This window comes from Parasteatoda tepidariorum, chromosome 4 (genome assembly GCF_982258835.1).
Source record: "Parasteatoda tepidariorum strain Cologne lab strain chromosome 4, Ptep-v5.0, whole genome shotgun sequence".
NCBI lineage: Eukaryota > Metazoa > Arthropoda > Arachnida > Araneae > Theridiidae > Parasteatoda > Parasteatoda tepidariorum.
The window spans coordinates 73,041,813-73,055,409 of NC_141758.1; the positions used below are offsets into that span (position 1 = coordinate 73,041,813).

General features: G+C 32.8%; 1 long non-coding RNA gene across 1 annotated transcript in view; it reads right to left on the reverse strand.

Moving 5' to 3' along the window:
• Positions 1–7,446: 7,446 nt before the first annotated feature.
• The window catches only part of LOC147811057 (uncharacterized), a 37,190-nt gene continuing 31,039 nt past the window's right edge, over positions 7,447–13,597 (reverse strand). Inside the window, exon 3 of the long non-coding RNA XR_015433138.1 lies at positions 7,447–7,595. This is a non-coding gene — a long non-coding RNA (uncharacterized LOC147811057). The remainder of the gene's footprint in view (positions 7,596–13,597) is intronic.

The following is a 13,597-nucleotide window of genomic DNA, read 5'->3' on the forward strand; positions in this document are numbered from 1 at the left end:
TAGCTTCAGCTCTAAGAGCGGAGTGAACTATCCCTTCTATTCTCTTTAGCCCTGCGTATTAACACGTTGAATGCCACTCGGGGTCAACGGTGACCGGCACTGAGTTTGCTCCTAGTGCCACAGGGATGACCGGCGATGCCAAGATTATTAAAAGCACATAATTATCGCAAATTTTGGTAACACGAATGATTACAAAAATTAGCTGTTTTGTTGTAATTAATATTTCATCAAAATATGCAACGCATACTGAGAAAATCATTTTGGCTTGACTGGCAAGCCATGTAAAATTAGCATGGCATTCAGCGTGTTAAGGTTGCACAAGATTGCATACGTATTAAGGTAGCATTAAAGATTGCAGTTAAATGATTAGCAATTCGAACTATATAACAATTCAGAATGGACCAAAAATTTCTGACGATGTATATATGCTAATTTTTTGGGTTCATAGGAGTCTTATATTCATTAAGTAAGGGATCCTGGATCCTGAAGGCACCATAATGTTTTCTTATACTCCTCCGGGCTCTTTTATTTTCGCCAGACTTGAGTTATATAAGTTTAACTTCTGCCTGCTTTTAAATAAACATGGATTCAATATTGTCATGATACTTAATACTTCTTTTTTCTTTCATTAAACTTAGTTTATAACTCTGTTTTTTCTATCTTCATTATGTAATATCGTTTAGTTTCACGCATTTTTGTCAAAACTGAAACAAAAGCAACGGGGTCTTGAAACTCTGCATTCAATACAATATGTGTAGAATAAACGCAAAATTCCGGCATAAATGTTTGAAAAATATGTAAACTTAATTTTGGTTTTAGAGTTTTTTATTTGATAATCAGTCAACTTTTAAAAAGGAATACAATGAACTTCGTAAATAGACCACTTTTGAGGCAGCAATTTGACTATCCGTTTAGACAGATCAAATCATAACGTTTTCCAATTAAATTACAAAAAAAAATTATTTTTGTTTTTATCAAATAGTAAATGTAGATACATCATAGCATGAGTATTGTTTAGCCCAATATAATCATATTTAAATTAAGAGTTTGAATAAATTTTGATTTAATGTCATTTTCTCTTCTGTAAATTAAATTTTACAATATTTAGGTCCATATGTCCATAGTGTTCCTGCTAATAATAGCTTGAGTATCTGTCAAATTTCTTTTATTGTGTAAACAAGTTAACCGTACCCTTAAACTTTTAAATAAAACAAATTTATTTGTTAGGCAAGCTTTCCACCTTACTACTTAAATTTCAATCAGGTTTGAATTTTTTTCTTTGAAAATCATTCACTTCTGCTCTTATTTAATGATCTTTTTAATATCTCAAATCTGATCTTAGCAACATTTCTAGCTTTGATCTCTCTAGTCTTAAAATGATCTTTCTAGTTTGTCCACCAATGTTTATAAATCTATGGTAATTTAGTTTCTATATCTAGCACCCTGGAATTGTCACCCTATTTCTCCATAAACAACAATTTATTATTTTCCCTTATGTTTTATCTTGTCCAAGTTAGTACCTTTTCTATTAGTTGGACCACTTTTCTATTACAAATTGTTTGTTTATTTTCTGCTGTCATTCTGTGTTTCTACACTGAAGAATTGAACCGCAGTTATAAAAAGTCTGTTTTTTGCCATCGTACGTGCTTTATTTACGTTGTATATTACGTTTATTATAGCAATTATTTCTTAATAAAGCAAATATTTTTAAAACTGCTGTAGTTTGAATTTGAAACAAGTTAACATCTGCAAAAAATAAGTTGGCAGAACCTAAATACACCTAAATAATTAAATAAATATCAGTGTTACCCTTTTGAGACTAAAAAACAAACTTTATTATTTGAATACTGTTTGATTCAGAGAAAAAAATTATCTTTTGTTACAAAAGTAAAGACAAAATTCGTTGCATAGCTAACTTAAATATTTTAATATTGTTGGATTCAATTATATAGAATTCTCTTCTGTTTTTTTTATAAAAAAAAAAGGCGGAATTCCCTGCAATACTGTTTGACGTTTGAATACTGTCTAGTTTGGAAAAACAAAACTAAAAAAATCTCAACTGATCCTCTAAATCTTTGTACTTGCTGTGATTTTTTTTTATAATAAACATTCAAAATTCCTCTAGAAAAATTCCTGACATAAATTTTACTTTTCTGTTCAAAACTATCTTTCGGAAAAAATTTGACAATTGTATCCTGTCCTTTAAAATGACACTTCGATATATTTCATTCCACAGCGCGATAAATAACAAACTCCATTCCTAAAAGATATTACCCATTGTAAAGACAGATTTGATGAATTGCTCACAAATCTCGTCTTTCTTCGCCAAGGATCTTTGAAAAGGGCGCCAACAAACAATCGCCATCGTCCATCACAAACTCTCGCCAATAGAATGCACACAACTACTTGATACAGATATCATCTATTCACTACAATGGATTGCATAAAGAAGGGAATTGTGGGAAGGCAGGCAAGGTAGGACCGTACATAGAAATTTTGCAAGAGCCTGTTCGATGGTGAAATCTCATTAAAGTTCTAGATAAAACTTGCAGCAAAGCGTTGGAGAGAACGTACCAGGTGGACGTGTGTTCATCTAAGGTAGCTCTAACTGGTGAAATATTGGTTCTCTCTATGATTGATAAGTATGTTCAGTTTAGTGTGCGTGCCGAATTCTCTTTACTTGAGATGTATGTATTTCTGCCTTGCTTATCTGTATGAATTTTGAAATATTCAAACAACTGGAAAAGGGAAATTGGTTGTTATCGCCAAAGGCTTTCGATTGGAAAAATCCTCACAGCTTTGGCACACTGTTTTTAACAGATGAAATGTAAATTGGATTGCGAAAGAAGGGAAATGAAAGATATGAGTCATTGCATTAATAATCTTACGTTTAACGTAATGATTCCTTAATACCCATTATTTTTATTAGATTATACAGAATTAGTTTTAATAGTTAATGGTTATTTATATTTCTACTGGTTATGGGAAATCTTCTTAGCAATTTTATGTTTGGTTTAACGAACAGTTCCATTAAATAAAGATTCGAAACTTCACAGTGAAACCTATTAAAAGCTAACAAGATTTTATGCGTTGTATTAGAAAATCTTAAGTCTTGAATTTTCTTCCTTTTTAATAAAACTGATTCCTGGAAAATTCCTTGAGCAAACCATGAGCCAAATTGGGGAGATTACTATTTTTACTTGCCTGAGAATATAAATTTAGCCGCATATGAATTTCGCAATTCTTTAGAAAATACATCACAAAAAAATTTGAATGAACAAGTACGAACATTAAATTAAGGTACAAACATTATAGGTACTAAATCCAGAAATTTGCTGGCCAATCATTCTCGGGCATCTTACCACTAACTCTTGTGCAATACTGTTATATAGAGCAAATAGAACGAAAAAAAGAAAAAGTTTTAAAAAAGTACTGGAAAATTCTTCAGTGCGCTTAGATGACATACGAGCAAAGAAGAAACTTTGTCAAAGATGTCATTACGCGTTTCGTCAAAATCACGTTATTTTGTGAAAAAATGTTTGTCAAAAAACAATAAAATGCAACTCGATACCTTCTGAATGGTCAAAAATGACTTGTTTCTGATAGTGTACATAAAAAATTGATAAATCACGCGTTCGAAAGCTTAAAAATAGAAATCTGGTTTGGAATGTTTTGGAACATTCAGAAACTGTTTAAAAAAAAGTTACACTGAAGCCGGTTTATTTAGAGACCTGACAGATTAAATTAATATCCATTATTAATATCTCCCCTCAACCTTTCATTTAAGCTTGAAAATTGAATCTTTCAAAAACGTTCATGTTCTCTCAATTGTGCTGTTTCCGAAATAATAAATCGATCAAACTTAATAACTTTTGATCCAAATATCGGGTCTTTTCTTCCAGCACTAGCATGAAATATTGATAGCTTCAGTATAACTTATTAGCTAGTGATGACGATATTTTGAATAACGAAATCAAATCAAAAAACTTTCCTTGCATTAACATATATTTATGTAATTCCAAGCCAAAATTGGATCGGGAAAGTAATCAGTCTCATAATATTCTAGTAATAAAAATTTAAAAATGCTTAAAGTGCTCAAAAAAATTTTTTTTTATGTTGGATTTGATTATTTAAAATTGGAAGATTAAAATTGGTAACTGAGAGAGGGAAAGAGTGGAGACTAGGAAAATCACGTAACCTTGAGACTCCTATTTACATAGAGTACAACAAATGTGTTGTTTCGTATATAGTTGCTACATTAAATATTTTTGTATTAAATAAACCTTTTTTATTTGAAAGTAAAAAATGTGACCTTGTTAGGACGCATTGTATAAACATATTTTTTAAACCATTTGTTTCAAATACAGCAAAATCCTTAATCACATAACCTGATATATATTTTTATACTTTCCAATAATAAAGAAGCATGTTTAGTGCAACTGGAACGATGTGTATATGAGGAAAAATTCAAAATTACTATCAAAACTTGACGTATCATTAAAACTGGCTGAAAGTTGGCGATTCCCATGGCTGAAGAAAAAATTTGATATCTGCTTTATTTTTCCCGCATTTTGTGTTTTGTGATCTATGGAACCTCTCAGCGAAAAGTATCAATTGATTAAAAAAACGTAAAAGCTTAAACAGTACTTTGAGGTTTATACTGCTCACATATCACCCATCGAAGGTCACGAATTTTTCCTTGTTTTCCAGGGCTTTATCTCTTAAAGGTTACTTGGGCAGCACCTGAGCTGGTACATCTCTCTCCAAACCTTAACTCCACAACTAACAAGTTGACTTTCAGCCATGGCAGATAAAACGTACACCCTGCTGCGTGTAAACGCCGCTTGTTTAGTCACTAGCAAACATCAAACTCATGACAGCCGGCTCTCCGCTAAAATTGCACATTTTGACACCATTTTTTTAAACTAAAATTCTAACAATCTATTCTAACAGTGGTTATCATAAAATGAGCTAAATTATAAATTGATAAGAAAAAAAGTTGAAATTTGAACCAATTATTGTAACATAAATATTTGAAATTTATTTACTTATATTTATATTTGAAATTTATTATATTTGAAATCTATTATATTTGAAATTTATTTATATTTGAAATTTATTTACTTAGATTTATTTACCAATATTATATTTTATTTGCCTTTCCTAAAAGTCAGATCCCAAACTCACAGTCACCAGTACAATCCCACCACTTAATCAAATTCACGGACTGCGCGAGACAAAAGCTCAAAAGAACAAGCAAGGGAAAAGTTCTTCGCAATTAATAAATATATCAACCGCAGCACCCTTCCGCCCCCTCTGTAACAAAGGGGTTGTAATTAATTCTCCCTAGTAACACCTAGAGTGGTGCGATGTCACCACCTTTCGCGTTGCTTTTACTCTATCTTCCCTTTCCCTAGAACCACAGAACATTCTTGTCTAGAATTTTAAATCGATGGCCTGTTTGCTCTTGTGTGTCAGAGGAGAAAGGATCTTGGCGAGGACGTGTTTTATGGTAGCCAAAGAACTTAACTCTTTCTGGAGAGAAACGTTCCGCAACTTTTAAAATAACGATAATAAAAACCGGAACCAAGTTAAAGAAATCATTTTCAGAAGCACGCGTCCATTATTCCAGCTTTAATAAGGCACAATTTAATTTTTATGAAATAAAGTATGCAATGCAAAATAGTAACTATTTGAACAAAAGTTAGATTTTATTTAAACTCTTTAACTACTAACTGTTCTAAGTTAATGCGATCGCTCAAGATTAAATATTTTTTCGCTCCGAACTGATTTTGTCGACGGCGTATATAATGATGTAGCACACTATGTAAATACTTTTACTACTTTATCCAATCCAAATCTGATCCGAGCATCTCCATACATTCATTTTAATCACAAATAGTAAAGTTTTAAAGCGCCATCGTTTGATTGTTATATTCTCTGAAGATCACGGATAATCAAACATGTGACCTATGACGTCAGCGCCATCTGTTAGTCAATAAAGTAAATAACGTGTTCAAGTTGAGCTAGGTTCCTCCACATAAGTTAGAATATTAATTAATGTAAAGTTACAACAGCGCTGTATAGCGCCTGGAATTTGTTGTAATTCCTTCTCGTTGTCTTCATCTTTTACTTAACTTAGATTTATTATTTGCTTGCACATACACACACGCGCGTGTGACGTTACTTATAAATGTCCAATTAAATCTGGCTTAAATAACATGACAAAACATAAAAATTTTACTTAGCGATAATTCTTTTTTTTTTGTTCGTGTTAAGCGACAAATAATGAGATTTTTGCGAGTGTTGAACATATGTTTTATTTATTGGTATATACATGTGTAGACTTGAGTGTTCAATTACATACCTACGGCATATAAGCCTTTATCAGTTAGAAGAATAGAGCACAATTCATAAAAAGACAACGTGAAATTACATACAGGGTTTTGGTGGGATTCGAACTCTCTACCTTTTCACTATAAAGTGTTTGGCGGGAGATACCTCTCGGCCAAGGAGGCTCCATTGGACATATACAAGAGAGCATTTACTTGAGACAGATGTAAGCAGTCAAAGCCTACACCGAACTCGCATTTGCGACCATAGTCTATAGTATAGTCCGTAGTCTATAGTCATAGTCAATATTTGCTACCATAGTCTCTATCGATGGTTCGAGCAGGGTGATCATATGCACCCATGGGCCACACCGATGGTTTTCTTGAGGATGCGTCAGTAGCAGTCAAAGGGTTAAAGAAAACAATTAAGAAAATTTTGTCTTCTGGATATATTTTGTCTTCCAGATGTATATTTTAAGACAATCGAAATATACTGATTTTAAATTATGCAAGTCATTTATTTCTACCATCCACCGGATTTTAGATACAATCCTTCAACAATTTATATTTCACTAGAACAAGTTACTGCCATATAGAGTACTCATGAATAAAGCATTTACTAGGGGAAAAAATGAGATTTCCCTTTTACACAACGCAACTCTGAAAACTTTTTGCTCAGGTAGCGAAAAGCATCTGATTCGTTGTTTTAAGCTTTCATAAAACTTCATATGAGCTAAGTAGTGACAGAACTTAGTTCAGCCAACGGTACTCGAAAGACATTTTCCTTTTTTTGGTGGCATGACTTAGTTACTGTCAATCAATTTTACGCGACAAACATTTTCACTTCTGGTGGCATTAGGTTTATAATAGGGCAATTTTTCTTTATCTATTTTATGCTTTCTATCTAAACTGTTTTACTTGTAGTTAAGGTATTAGTACTTTGTGCACTCAGTTTGAATTCTCATGAGAAAAGGGTGCTAACTTTTCAATCGCCACAGATATATTATTTACAGCCATGTTTGTCTCGGCTTTTAAGGGGGGACCCCACCTTGAGATGGTAACATATTAACGTTTATTTTGAATTTTTTTTAAGTAATAGAGACAATGCAGAGACTCCTTGTTTTTTAATTTTATTTAGCTACAATGTAAGTCTATTTTAAATTTTTTTCTTTTACAAAATAATGAAAATTAAATTGGTGGCAGTTCCGTGTGTGGCTGGTCATCAAAAAGTAGCACGTCACTGGCCTCATGGATTTAGAAGTCCTGAAACATAGGAAAACGATTTTGTTGAGATTTTCTGAAACATAAAGACATTATCTAAAAAGTAGCATAGCGGTTTTTTGATATTCGCAAAATTACCAAAATGGCGGCAACTTAAAAAAAAGTTAAGTTTTTCATTAAAAAAATATTCATTAAAATACTGATATAAAATCGAAATATTAAAATATCAAAAAAATTCTATTCTACTTTCTAAAGAATATATTTTTACGTAATTTAAAATAAAAAAACAGCTTATTTCGTTGTATAAATCATGAGAAAAACGTTAGGCCAGGTCAAAAAGCAGCGTTTTGAGAAAAACGCGTTTAAAGTTTTGACTTATGTTCAATTTAGTAAATTATTTCATATATATAATGATCGATAAATGAAATGCCTACAATAAGTTTCTATATACAGTCAACAGAATGGATGAGACTCAGAAAGAATGTTGCCCCTCCTAATCCGGGCGAACCGGCCTTCCTACCAGCTTAGCGACGACTCTCTGTTTTCCGGTATAACTTCCAAACGAAGTTAGGTACCGAGAAATCGTTTTAGACCAGTCTTTCTCAAAGTGGGCGATAGCGCCCCCTTGGGGGCGTTTGAAACCTAGAGGGGGGCGTTAAGGGGCCCTGAAAAAATGGGGGGCGTTGATGTGGGTTAGGGGGCGCTGTATTATTTTTAATTTCATTTACTTTATATAGTATTTTAAATTTCACTAAAATTAAAACCCACCTACTACACAATAACGAATAATTAGTTTATATTTCTACCCTGTATGATGTTATAAAAACTTAAAATACTTAACATAGATTTCGTTGGATAGCCCGCACACCGTACGCAATCAAGTTGTAACAAGTTTCTTCGGATAGATTAAAGAACATGATCGATGATAGTTAAAAAATTATAGCAATTTTACCTTAATTACATTGCACCAGAAATTATTTAAACATTAGGAAAAAAACTACCATGCAGAGTTTTAAAATATTATACTTACGTAAACAAACATAAATTGAAGTTTTCTTTACTTTCTTTCTTGCTTTTAACATAAGGGCATTTTACAGCATTTTCCTAGCATTTTATAATAAATTACTGATGTAAGAATCATCACTTTTATATAAGATGGAAATACGTATATAATTATTGTTCAAAAAGTTGTGTTAGATATTTTTTTTACAATTAACCCATTACCGTCCAGTGTCAAATAGTATAGTAAGCCTAAACAGTTCACTTATTGTAAACATCGTTTGCTATTTCTATATATTATAAATATTAAATATTACAAATAATAAAAACGCTGGCTTAGGCGACGGTTTTTATTTGAACCAGTTCTAAATTATAAACTAAAATTCTATGAAAAATTACCCATATTTATCTATAATACGAAATGATATTAATTTATTTTCCGTAGTTAAATAAGTTATTATTGTTAGTAGTATTATTTACTAGTTGAAATATAAAACTTTAATTATCTTATGATGAGAATTTTATCTTATATTAATAAGAAAGATATTCAACAAAAATAGTTTCGTTCTAATAAATTAGTACAATAATTAGTAAAAAAATAGTACCGGAATCGCGATGGTCCCGATCGTTCCGGATAATCGGTTCTCTACTGTATAACTAAATTAATTAAAGTAATGTAATTGTGGTTTTTAAGTTTTAGGGGTGTATAAAAAATGGGGGGCGCTGAAGAATAATTGATTTTCAAAGGGGGTGGTAAAAGAAATAAGTTTGATAATCACTGTTTTAGACAGACATTAGGAAGGGTACAAAGATTCGAAAAATGCAATAAAATTTTTTTCGAATTTTTGAAATATTCAGGGTGGGGTTCTCCCCTTAAGGAAAATAGACTTTGTTTCATTTGTTTGTATCTGGAGGGTAGTATATCCAATGGCACTGATACAAAATTTGTTTTAATTGTGTAATAATGCTTTCAGTGAGTGGTTATTAGTGTTTTTGATGAGCCTAAGTACTTTAAAGTTGTGTTCCACCCTGCAGCTTGTCATAGACTTTGAGCTTTCGCACCGTATCAAATAGTGTTTCTTATTGTAAAGTGTGTGTCTGTAAAAAAACGTGTAGTGGTTGTACCCGTTGCAAACAAATTCCTTATGCGTGAGCCGAACAGCTTAAACTTTCGTCAGCAAATGGTCTCGTGTAAGTCAGGGTCATTCATAGTCAGGGTCTGATTCGTTGCTGAAGGATGAAACAGATTTTTCTTGTTTTACTTCATAAACTATAAATTTCATAGGAATGTTCGTTATTGAGTACGCAACAAGATCAGGTGGAATTTTTTTTTTTTTTTTTGAAACTGAAAAAAACTCTTGGATACTTTGTAGGAATTGTAATTAATTTATGTTTGAAGCTAACCTTGATTATTTTTACATTCAATGAAAGTATTACACTGAAGAGCCATTACATTATGACCACCCTGCTAATAACAAGTAGGACCACCTTTAGCCCTCAAAACTGCTAGCACCCGCCGTGGCATTGATTCCACAAGGTGCTGATAGGTATTCTGAGGTATCTGGTACCAAGCGCTCACCAACTTGTCCTGCAATTCCCTCACATTGCGAGGGAGTAGCGTGGCAGCACGAATTTGATTTTCCAAGTAGGACCACAAATGCTCTATTGGATTATGGTCAGGTGAATTTGGGGTCCAAGACATGACTTGAAAGCCACTGGAATGTTCCTCGAACCAATCCATGACGATTCGACCCCTATGACGTCCCGCAGTGGACTGATCGTTAAGACACGGTTCCCAGCAGATTACCGAAGTCAACCATCACTGGCTGCGGTCAGTGTGCGGGTGGGTGACCACTTGGATCAGCCTGCGTAGGGACCGAGGGTGTGCGGTATTGGTCCTCGTTAAAGTGTTCTAGTAAAGTGCTCGACTTCGCGTGCAGGTCGTCAGGCTACCGAAGCGGGGGTCATCCCCTCCGCAGAGGATCAAAATTGTGATGGCATGTCTTCGGATCATCCTCCGGGATGTTTCCCAGACCGTCGCCAATAGCCCATTGTGCAGCTCTAGTGCGACGTAAATTAACAACAGCAACAGCAGCAGCAGTCGACCCCTATGACATGGTGCATTATCCTGTTGGTAAACACCATCCCCCGCAGGAAAAACTGTTGCCATGAATGGGTGAACCTGGTCTGCAACTATAGTTCAAGTAGCTTACAGACGTGAGAGATTGTTCTATGAGGATTATGGGTCCTAATGTGCCCATGAAAACATTGTTCCTGGGCGAGAAACCATGAAAACTTGGGCGAGCCCATTGTTATAGATGGAGGGTGGTCATAATGTAATGGCTCTTCGGTGTATATGACGTTGCATAAAATGGAAGAAAAAAAACCTGATGGTAAAAGAAAATCAAACAAGGTGCTCTATTAAAACTAACTTTAGTCAATGTCTCAAACACCGTTTTGTCAATATCTCAAATCTGAAAACCGAGTTAAAAAAACGGTTTTCAGATTTTATATCAGTTATTACAAACTACTCGTATATTAGAAAAGGTAAACATCATGCGAGATATCTGAAATTTTTTTTATCAGTGATGATAAACACATGTTTATTTTCTTTGCAAGATGTGAATTTTTCTAAGATCTTTTGGACGCTCTGTATATCAAAACTAATTACGAATGCTACAGAACTGCATAGAGTATTTAGTTTTAGTTCATTAAATACATAATTTTAAATTTTTCGTTATGTGAAAAAAATGTTCATGGAAAAAAGGTTTTCAAAACTTTTACCTAATGTTGAAGTTCTAATCTCGCGTTATAATTTAAATACAGATATACTTTTTTTACCATTTTAAAGAGAATTAAAAGCAATATGTTTTAAATAATAGAACAAGTCCCTAAAACATGCGTTGAGAAAGAAAAAAAAGATGCAATTTCACAAAAGAAAAAACAAACAAATTAAGTCTATGAAAAAGAACTTAACCTGAAACTATTTCTAATTATCTTCTTTAAAGATAAAAAAAATCGGATTGTTTTTTTAAATATTTTTAATTAGATGTAGATTTATTAGTTCTTTTTAAGGACATATTTATTTCGAAATTAAACTATAAAAAAAAACTTTTTTTTGTAACCTATCTGCCAATACTTATCACATATATTGAACTGCATGTAATAAATTCTTGAAGAACTTACGTTTGAAATTTAAAACAATTCAACAAAATATATTTATGCATATCTCCAAAGATACTCTTTCGAAATTAAACGCTCGTGAATACAATTTAAAACTTTTTTTTTCCTCGTCCTTTGTTTAACCATAAATCAAAAACTATATGAGTTCCTGAAATTCCGATATTTTATACCGAATATCGAAAGTTTACTTTACTCGAATGTACATTTAGAACGAAAAAGATCCAAAACCTATACTCACAACCTGTACTAGTACACGCTAATATATGGATTTTCAATATATGAAAGACACGGTTTTATACCAAGCACTGAGTGTCGAATTTTTGCCGAGAATCAGAGCACCTGCATACATGCGCCCTTACATACCCATATCTCTTCCCCTAGAACAAAATTACCCACACTCAAAGTGGAAAAATTAATCACGAAATAACCGATTGTTTTTATTCCCATCGAATTTTTCTCGGAGAAAAAGATTTTCCAGTTTTAGTTCTTTATTATTTGTTTTATAACCTTCCTCGCATAGTTTGCAATAGCACTTTTCTTGCAAGCTTTCTCTCTCTTAGGACTGATTAATGAGGGAGTTCTTTTTCTTCGAATTGCCTCTGTCCTGTGAACGTCAACACCTGATCTGATCCGACATTGTTGTTTCGAGTGAAGTAGAGTTGAGAGGTTCTACTGCTGAAGCTCCTGAAGGGAGAAAATTTTCATCCATCGATTTCGATTAAATTTCGCTCTCTCTTTTCGTGAGGTGAAGGGATTAAAAATTTTTCATCCGACTGTAAGGTTATGGAGAAACAATGAAAGGAATTAATGTTTGAAAATAAGATTTCTTAGCACCTAGCGTGCAAACCCAGCCCAGAGATTCATTTCCAATATATTCATCGAGAAAAAGAAAGATTTTTTTTTTCTCACACAATTTTCTCTTATGGTTAATTTGAGAGTAACAATAATTAAAATTTCAAAAAATTAGTTTGTGTTTAATAATATTTATGCCAAAAGCCGCTGTTTCAATGTAAATCTTAATAACGTTGAAAAAGCAATATTTAATAACTAGTGGGCTGCGCCCCCTGCTCGCTAATGCTCGCCAACCCTCGAAAATTGCTACGCAATCTTATATGGTTTGCTTCGCAAACCAAGCTCGCTTCGCTCGCTGCTAACTTATGTTCATTGCAAATGCACAAAATTCTAAAAATTCAAAACAATCATTCAAATCCATATAAAAACTTTTTTTAAAAAAAATTACATCTTTTTAGTAAATACTAAGTCATTAAAATAAATTTGAATTCAAATAAATGACATGTAATTCGTTAAACCCATTAGAAATGTGCTATAGTATAATTCGTAATATAATTCAAAAATCGTCAAATAAATTCGTAGTATATAAATTCGTAAAAAAAGCGCTTTCGACAAAATACTAAAATAGAGATCTATCGACAAAGACTACTCACTTCTGCCTAGCTTAATAGTATGAGATTGCCGCAGCTGGTGCTCTCTGGTTATTTCAGTTTCCGTTCTTAAAAGTGCTATATGTTGAGCCATCTCAGCTAGACTTGGCATGTGACATTTTTAGCGGCAATCATTGGTCGATTCGCCGTGTAAGAGAAATAGTAACGTAAGCAAAACAAAGCAAACGTTGCCACCAGCGGAAAAGAAATACAGCCAAAATTTGGGAGCCACGTGAGAGAATTATATATATTAGATAATTCAAAATATATTTGTCAAAAAAAGAAGGAAAAGATTTTTTTTCTTTCAAAATTTTATCCCTAATTTATAATAGCCAAAATTTCAATAAATTAGCTTGCACTTTATAATATTTATGCCAAAAGCCGCTGTTCCAATGTAAATCTTGATAAAAACATTAAATA